The sequence below is a fragment of the Diabrotica virgifera genome, chromosome 4 (assembly GCF_917563875.1).
Source record: "Diabrotica virgifera virgifera chromosome 4, PGI_DIABVI_V3a".
In the NCBI taxonomy this organism is placed as follows: Eukaryota; Metazoa; Arthropoda; class Insecta; order Coleoptera; family Chrysomelidae; genus Diabrotica; species Diabrotica virgifera.
This window is the reverse complement of record NC_065446.1, coordinates 44,141,036-44,150,267: the sequence shown is the minus strand read 5'-3', so window position 1 is coordinate 44,150,267 and position 9,232 is coordinate 44,141,036.

Below are 9,232 nucleotides of genomic sequence, written 5' to 3'. Positions count from 1 at the left end.
TCACCCCCGAAAAGGGGTGGCATCCACTCCCAGGGTCAAAGCGCAAGTTGGCATCATGTCACCTTTGTTCCTTGAGGTATTATCTAACTGCTCACCAATTTTCATGAAAATCGATGAAATTTCCACGAAATCGGAGGTGAAAACCTTTAGTGACGGCACTAATAAAGAATGCAGCTTTCATATTGGAATGTTTGCCCTTTGCCGTAAATAAAGTCAGTTTCTCTAGTTCTTAAGTAAATAACCGTTGCGCTATTATTGCTATTTTTACGATTCTCATAAGATCAATAAAATTTAATACTTCCATTGACCTGTCGCTATGGAATTTCCATTTTCGAAGCCTAATTTTTAAAACCTATAACATAAAATTTCGTTTTTGAGTTTTTTTTTAAGAAATATGAGGCATTAAAATATGTCTAAAAAAACACTGAATTTAAACTTTCCCATTATAGTCGAGGAAATGAAGCATTTTGGCTCGCAATTTTTTCGTCCAGCATGGATTTACTTGAAATTTTCACAGAAGGTAGGGAATAGTCCAAGGATCATTTTCTATATCATGCCGCTGTACGCTAAAACCTTGGGGGTGGTTGCCACCCCATCTCGGGGGTGGGAATTTTTTATTACATTTTAGCCATGTAAATCGATGTAAAAAGTAATTCTAAGAAAAAAATGTTTTTTACATTTTCTTCATAAAACTAATATTTTTCGAGTTATTCGCGCTTGAAAGTAACGGTTTTTCGTCGAAAAAATCGACTTCTTAGAGGGTTTTTTGAGAATACCTCGAAAAATATGCATTTAATCAAAAAAACTGCAGATAACAAAATTGTATCTTTTAGTAGCTTAAACTAAATTCTTTTTCTTTATCTATAATATCTTTAAGACTAATACAAACCGAGATACGGCATGTTAAAGGTTAGCTTTTCTCGTCAAATGCATAATTTGAAATATTCAAAGCCAAATAACGAGAAAACTTTGCATTTTAGAGGAAAATTTAAATTTTTTTTTCAAGTATACAATTAAACCTTTCAAATAATAATCATAAAACATTTCTAACGTGACAATATAGCGAATTATGATCAAAAAAAGTCGGTACCTGCTTTTCTCTACGAAAAAATCAGTGAAAATAACCTCCTAACTACCCTCCTAATTAAAAATTGGTCTTCAACTTTCTGTAATTCCTTGTATATTTGTATTGTCAATACATCCAAGAAGTTTCACCTATTTAAGAGGCCAAATTTTAGAAAAATTGGAGTTTAAAGAAAAATTAATTTTTTGCACTTACGTATTTTTCACGTTTTACTTCCAAATATCTCCGAAAATACTGAAGATACGAAAAAAATGATAGATTACTAAATTATAGCTTTTTTAACAAATAAAACTATATTGTACATAGATTGTCATTACAGTAAATAGTTAACGAGATATAGCTGTTTAAAACCTCTATTTACGAGCAAACACCCCCTTATTCGAGCCTTTTAAGCCCACCCCAATTAAAAAGTAAGGGATCTAACGGAATTTAATTTACACAGTCTTATAGTTCTTCAAAAATCATACAAAACCATTTTTGAAAAAACTTTTTGTCGCCAAAAATGAAAGAGCTATGTTTATAAAACGCGTTTTTTTCGAAATATTCGAATAGTCCGCTTGTGGAACATTTTCAATGCACGTATAATACCACAGAACTGGTTCGTATACTGGAAGATGACTTAAAAACAATGTGTATTTGTACTTCTACATATTTGTAAATTCGTATTTTTGTGTAAATAAATGTTTTTCTAATTCTTTAATTCTACTTTTTTTTTTGTATAGATCTATTAAATTATCTACTTATAAAAATTATAATGTTCTTAAGGGTGGTTTTTAAGGGTTGAAATATTATGATATTATATCCTAAAGCATAAAACAATCATTATTTTTAGCCAATCAAAACCAAATTTTACCCATATTAAAGTTTACAATGTTTTTATATAATTTTTGACAATAAGGGGTAGTTTACACCCCTAAAAGTAATCGACGCCCTTAAGCATGTTATAGGATATGAAGTACAGGGTGAGATGATCCTAATCCCAAATTTTAATGTAAATCGATGCAAGCCGAAATTATTCTTTTAGGATAAGTAATTTTTTATATATAGCTCCAACAAGGGTGGTTTTAAAGGTTCAAATATTATGATAGTATATCTTAAAGCATAAAACAATCACTATGTAACAAATAAGAACCAAATGTTGACAATATTAAAATATTTTGTTTTTTTTTTCGTCACCTATTCGTTTTATGGATAACGTACTTATGGAAAATAAAAGAACACACTGTCTGCTACATGTTATGACCTATGAATATATTAATTTCTTTGCACCCTAAAGCCACAGTGGTGGCCCAAAATCAATTTTTGATTATTTTCTTTATTAATTCTCCTATTTTTTGGGGTGGTTCCGGAGAAAATATGGGGGTGCATTATACAAAATTTTAAATAACACTATTACATGGATAATCGCTAAAAGTTTTTTTACTCTAGCATAAGCGGTTTAGATGGTATAAAAAGAGGTTTGTTAAAATGTAACACCTTGTAATTGAAAAATTTGCAATTGCCCTTAAATGAAACCTATACCAAAAATCAGCCACTTATTTGTGATTAATTGCCGCAGGGTGTCTTCTTAATTTTCATTACAGGTAGGGAAAATATTTTTTTCTACAACCACTATTCAAAGTGCACTTTTCTGCACGGTTTTATGTTAGCAAACTTGATATTTTCTCACAGTATAAGATATTTGACATTAGTGTGCAGAAAAGTGACGTTTCTGTGCCGCAAAGTGACGTTTCTGTGCCGCAAAGTTCTTTTCTGCACAGTTGACTACCTCATTCTGAGTAATGTTATATTCTGTTTACATCCGTGGACTACCGCATTCTGAGTAACGTTATATTCTGTTTACATCCGTGGTTAAACTTTAGACAAATATATAACCTATAAGACAATTATTATATTTAACTATAGCATAGAAACTAAATTATGGATGTATTACAACTGTTTTATTTTACAATTTTATTCTTATTAAACATTTTATAATTATCAAATAACCAATAAGGATTTAGCAACCTGTGCAAGAGACGTCGAATGAAGTAGGTTTTGTGTAAATCCGTGACTGCATAAATATAATGTCAATAATGTGTAATAATTGTTTAAATTTAAACAAATTAAGGCAGTGCATCAATTTTTTAACTGATTTCTGTGCAATTTATTTAGGTATAAGGAATTTAAATTGATTAGTAGGTATTAATTAAATACAGCTTAAAATTTATCACATAGGTACCTATTATAATTAATCGTCGTTTGGAAATTGTGATTTTTATTTTTAGGAAAAACTGTGCTTGTAGAAAAAGTATAGTGTGAAACACGCGCAGAAAGGTAATTTCTCACTCGTTTGAATTGCGGCACTCGCTTGCGCTCGTACCGCAACTTTTCAAACTCGTGAGAAATTAGTACCTTTCTGCACTTGTTGCACAATATACTATTTTAAACATCTTTTTTAATAATTTGTCAACTTTGGGGCGCCACCCCCGCTAAACGGTGGGTGACAGACATATGCTGTTGCAAAATAAATAGTAGGAAATATAGTCCTCTTCATGTCATTATTAAGTAAATTTTTTGCAAAACGTACAGGAAGGGCTACGTTTCGCAAAAACCACAAATTACCCCCTTTAAAGGGATGAAAAGGGGGGTTCCGGGGCCAAATTTTTTGAGAAAAAGTTAGTCTCATAATATGCACCCCTTGATATACCAGAAAAAAAAAATAAAACAGGACTTGTGTCCATTTTGCCAGGTTCAACCTCTGTTTCCTACAATAATATTTGTTGCCAAAACTTAAAATCGAAATTTCATATTATAGATTTTAAAAACTAAGCTCTAGTAATGGAAATTCCACAGCAACTAATCATTGGAAGTTATAAACTGAGTTAATTTGCGGCAAAATCAAGTTTACACAAAAGCGGCACTCTTCAGTTATAAAAATGTCTTGTGATTTTTGTCGATGGGATACTCTGATCAAAAGATAACGAGCTTTTACAGTCAAATTGATAGGTACAAACTTTATTTGAAAAATTGATATCACGCGCAAAACTGACATTCAAAATTGCCAGGTGCTTAAAGCGTTATTTCTGAGCGAACAGTTCATTTTACACAAAAAGTGATAATAAACATTTTTTGTTAAAAATTATCTCAGCTACATATCTGATTTAAAATATTTTTTCTACTTCGTATAGATTCTTGGTAAAATAAATCGTTTCGAAACCCCCCCCCCCCTACCAGTGTGGTTTTAGAGGAAGTCGGAAGTTCGAGGATAGAAACATTTTTGGGGTCTCAGGTAATTGACATTCTTCTTCTTCTTTTTATATAGACATTACTCTGTCTGTTTTTCAATGTGCCTCCAGTAAGTTGTCATTCCATCTTTTTCGTGGTCTTCCCACTGATCGTTTTCCTATTAGGGAACCGTCTCTCGCCGTCTTTACTACTCTATTTGTTGTCTTTCGGCTTATGTGGTCGTTCCATTCTACTCTTCTGCTTTTCAGCCAGATATTAATGTTGTCCACCTTGCATCTCCTTCGTATATCTGCACTTCTAGCTCTATCCCACATCGTCTTACCATCGATGTTTCGCAATGTTTCATCTCTGCTGTTTCTAGCATTCTTTTTGTCCTTTCTGTATCAGGTCGTGTTTCTGCCGCGTATGTCATTATTGGTCTGATGACTGTTTTGTAAATTCTGCCTGTCACTTCTTTTCCGATGTTTTTATTCCTCCATATTGTTTCATTCAGGCAACCTGCGGCTCTGTTTGCTTTATTCACCTAATCTTCCACTTCTGTTTCGAGCTTTCCGTAGCTGCATAGTGTGATGCCTAGATATTTAAACTCCATGACTTTTTCTATTATTTGACCCTCCAGCTCTAATTTACACCTTATTAGATCTGCTGTTATAACCATGCATTTAGTCTTTTTTGGGGAAATTAACATGTTAAATTTTCTAGCAGTTATATTAAATTCGTGCAGCATACGTTGTAAATCATCTTCACTTTGAGAGATTAGTATTGCGTCGTCTGCATAGCAAATTATTTTAAGTTGTTTTTCTCCCATTTGGTATCCTTTTTCTGTTCTTACTTTTTTTATTATTTCGTCCATGATCAGGTTGAACAACAGAGGACTCAGGGAATCTAACCGTCTTATCCCATTGCCAGCTTCAGTTGGGTCAGTTAGTTCTTCATCTACTTTTACTGTGTTGTTCTGGTAGATATTTTCGATCGTTTCAATTATTCCTAGATGTACCTCTCTTGCGTACAATAAATGGATAACGTCTTTTAATTTGACCTTGTCAAATGCCTTCTTAAGGTCCACGAAACATAATTATGCCGGTTTGTTGTATTCTAACGCTTTTTCTTGAATCTATTCATAATATTCATAATATTCTATAATTGACATTATCAGTAAAAAATTCAGCTTGTTCGTATGATTTTTAGAGATCAAATCCCTGACTATTGAACTATATGCAATTTTTTAAACTTAAAATTCGATTACTTTCAGCGATACATTGAGTAAGCAGTATAGCCCCTGTCCACTTTGTTCATATTTTTAGTTGCATTTAAGTAAAAAATCAGAAATCACTTTACTCTTTTACAATATTAATAGTCCAAGCTGTGGGTGAAAAATAGGTCGATTTCAGGATATAATTCAGGAATTTTTGAAACCTATCAGGTGTTGTAAAGAACGATGGCAGGAATAACTTATACTAAAGTGTAACCAAAAATTTCAGGAGCTTTTTTATTTATGACGTTTTTCAATTGTTAAATTTGCAATTTATAAAGATTTTTAATTTTGCAGCTTACGATATTAATTTTAGAGAAAAACTTTTAAATAGAAAATTGTAGAGAATTAAAAAACTACAATTTGAGCTATAACAAGTTTAATTTTGTTAATAAATTAATACAAAACAGCCTACGAAAAGTCCAAAATGGCCATTTTTCAATTGCATTATTTATTGTAAAAATAACTTTTATTTATTTTTTAAGGCTTTATAATAAAGATTTTTCAATACCAAACATAAAAAAAATTTATAGAGCCCGATTGGTAAACTTGTTGCTTAGATATTATAATTTGTTTATCCCAAGGGGTCAAATGTCGAAGGCTATAACTTTTTGAAAAAAAAATCGTAGAGAGTTAATCCAAGATCCACTCTCCTTCTATAGACTTATATTTTCATATTCTGATGTAAATAAATGCGTAAAACATTTTTCAACCTCTTATTTCGGGTTTGAAAATAAGGGGGCAAATTTCGTTATAAACATTTAGAACTGAAGCCGCCCCTATACATCCTATGAGTTTCTAACTTGCAGATTATTGTTGCTGAAGACAAATTAAAGATTCAAAACAAAATAAAAAATTTGAAATTTGACGGATATGAACCTATTTTTCATTAGCTATAAGTTTGCTTCTGCTGGGTCTAGTGAGTTCATACGTACCATTTTCTTTTAATTTTTAATGGGCTATATTTTTCCTAATAATGTTTTTTCAATAAAATACTTACATTTTGAGTTACTTATTTGTCAAAATCCGCATAAAAACGGGTTTTTTTCTTGTTGAAAAATTAACGTATTTACTCGCAAATAACTTGAAAAGTATTAACTAAATGAGAAAATGTCGTAGAACAAAAGTTAATTAGAATTAGATGTTTTACTTATTTCCTAACTTATTTTGTACGTATATTTTTTTACCCCTTCTAAGGGGTGAAGGTCACCCCCATGGCAAATGCACACAGAAGCCCAATACAATTTTTATTTTTTGACATGTTATCTATGTTTTGCTAAATTTCAAGTCAATACAAGCGGTGCGGTGGTTTAAAATTTGGAGCAAAAACCGTGATTCATGTACTATAAGTTGCTAACCGTTGCTAAGGGCAAGCGATAGAATAAATCACATTCGTACAGAAAAATAAATCTCCACTGCATTTTAAAAATCATTTTTAATAATTAAACGTTATTTTCGTTTAAAATAATTTTTATTTTAAGATAATATAAGTCTTTCTTTAGTTGATGACTGTGAAATTATTTCTTAATTGTTAAAAATAAAGTCACTACGATTTAAGAAAAAAATAGCAATTATCTCGTCTTCAATTGGTCGTATAAAATTTTTATTTTGTTTTGAATCTTTATTTTGTCTTTAACGACAATAATCTGCAAGTTATAAACTCATAGAATGTACAGGAGCGGCTTCAATTCTAAATGTTTATAACGAAATTTGCCCCCTTATTTTCAAACCCGAAATAAGGGGTTGAAATCAAAATATGAAAATATAAGTCTTTAGGAGGAGAGTGGATCTTGAATTAACTCTCTACGATTTTTTTTTCAAAATATTACAGTCTTCAACATTTGACCCCTTGGGATAAACAAGTTATAATATCTAAGCAACAAGTTTACCAATCGGGCTCTATAATTTTTTTATGTTTGGTATTGAAAGGTCTTCATTTTAAAGCCTTAAAAAATAAATAAAAGTTATTTTTACAATAAATAATGCAATTGCAAAATGGGCCATTTTGGACCTTTCGCAGGCTGTTTTGCAATAACGTATTAACAAAATTAAACTTGTTATAGCAGAAATTGTAGGTTTTTTAACTGACTACAATTTTCTATTTAAAAGTTTTTCTCTAAAATAAATATCCTAAGGTGCTAAATTAAAAACCTTTAAACATTGCAAATTTAACAAATGTAATACGTCATAAATAAAAAAGCTCATGAAATTTTTGGTTACATTTTAGTATAAGTTATTCCTGCCATCGTCCTTTACAACAACTGATAGGTTTCAAAAATTCCTGAATTATATCACGTTTTTTTACCCACAGCATGGCGTATAAACTATTTATAAACTTGAAATGTTATGTTTGAGTGCTTCCTGTATGCCTTTGTAGAAGCGAGTTTTTCTCTCACGTTACTCCAGTTAGTGAATTCCAAACCTCAAAATTCCTGTTATTCGGGAAATGTTGCCTACTACTAATAAACATATTACGCACGTGGTTGCTTGCTTATATTTGGTTGTTTTGAGAATATTTTTTATGTAAATAGAAGCAATCATCTTGCAACTATTAATAATATAAATGAAACAGTAACAAACAAAATTATTAACACCTCAGAGAATACCGAAATTAGATACGAAATAATAAGATAAAACAAAAGTCTCAAGCTATACCTATTGGAGATTAATTATAAAATTTAACAATGAAAATAGGACAGTGGAGATAAAAGATTAGCATGGAAAACTATAACATTAAGGAACCCAAGGGAAAACGATCCAAAGAAATACCACAAATAAGGTGGGTAGATAATTTAAGGAGATGGGTCCAGGATGGATGAAAATCGCAAAGGACAAAGAAAAATGGTAGGCGTAGGTGGAGGCCTATATCCAAAATTGAATATAAGAAGGCTTTAAATAAATAGATAGGCATAAGTCGCAAAGATTTTTGGTTGTCTCTAAAAGATTAGACATATTCTTTTTCTTCGTATGACTCATCTTTTAAGGACATGGGCGATCATCACGGCTCATTTTACTCTGCAGCAGTTTAAAAGAGTGTTATTGTTGTTTTTCCACTCCACTGCTTTAACCTACAGTGCAATGGAAAACTGTAACCGCCCGCACTGTTTTTCAACAAGGGCACGCCCGGTCCTCTTTTTCATCCCACTTTCCCTTGTATTACCAATCGCATGAACTCATATTGTCCATTTCTTGGTATGTGATCAAACTAGCTTTTTCTTTACTTCATAGTGTTCAGTATTTTTTTTATTTTTTTAACTTTTTTAATATTTCCGTGTTTGTTACGTAGTGTGCCAATGATATACTTCTTCTTCTTCTAAGGCACTACAGCCCAAATTGAGCCTTGGCCTCCTTTATTTTTTGCCTCCACCCTTGCTTGTCTGTGGCTGCTCTTCTCCGTACACGGACTCCTAAAAGGCTTATGCGTCGCTGTTTACTGTGTCTTCCCAGCGTTTTCTTGGCTTTCCAACCGGTCTCTTTCCCTGCATTCTAGCATTCAGTGCTCTTTTTGGTAGCCTATCCTCTCCCATTCTTATCACATGTCCCGCCCATTGCAATCTGTGTATTCTAATAAAGTCTGACAAGGGTGCTTCCTTCTAAAGTTGATAAAGTTCGTTAGGTATTGTATCGACTTCTGAAGATTCCGTTTTCCCTCACAGGTCCTAGTATTC